Source organism: Elephantulus edwardii, unplaced genomic scaffold (genome assembly GCF_000299155.1).
Source record: "Elephantulus edwardii isolate Elephantulus edwardi_28Jun2011 unplaced genomic scaffold, EleEdw1.0 scaffold00094, whole genome shotgun sequence".
NCBI lineage: Eukaryota > Metazoa > Chordata > Mammalia > Macroscelidea > Macroscelididae > Elephantulus > Elephantulus edwardii.
Genome location: NW_006399844.1, coordinates 4,407,262 through 4,407,954, shown reverse-complemented (window position 1 = coordinate 4,407,954; position 693 = coordinate 4,407,262).

Below are 693 nucleotides of genomic sequence, written 5' to 3'. Positions count from 1 at the left end.
TCTGCATAACGCAGATTGTTACTAGATCTTCCACCAATCCTGATGCCACAATTCTCCTCATAGAGCCCAGCCTCTCGGATAATCTGCTCTGCATAGAGAATGACTAAACGAGGATTCATTTTGATGGCAGGGGAATGCCTGGAAGTTTTCCAGGGGGAATGCCTGTAATGGGAGAGGCCATGCCTGGAATCGCAGGAATGCCTGGCCTCAATGAGATTCTCAGTGACCCAGAGGTTCTTGTAGCCAGCCAGGATCCAGAAGTTATGGTGGCCTTCCAGGATGTGTCCCAGAATCCAGCAATATGTCAAAATATCAGAGTAACCCCATGGTTATGAATCTCGTCATCCAGATTTGGAGGTCAAGCATAATATTTGTTGTGATGATGATGATGATGATGATGATGATGAGTGTGTACTGTGAAATCGGATCTGACTAGTACAGGAAGAGATTGTTCCTCCTTTTCCAGCAGAGAACCTGGTGGATTCGAATCCCACACCTCTGGAATTGCAGTACAGCTTCTTTCCACTAGGCTACCAGAGCTTGCTCATAATACTTTTTTGACAAATAAAACTCTTGCTGACAGAAAAGCCACCTGTAATGGAGCGAGTCCCCAAAAAGATCACTGAGCCAATTAGCCGAATTAACAAAGTTTATTTTGAGTTCGAACCCGGGCTCCCACGTGCTGACACAGCA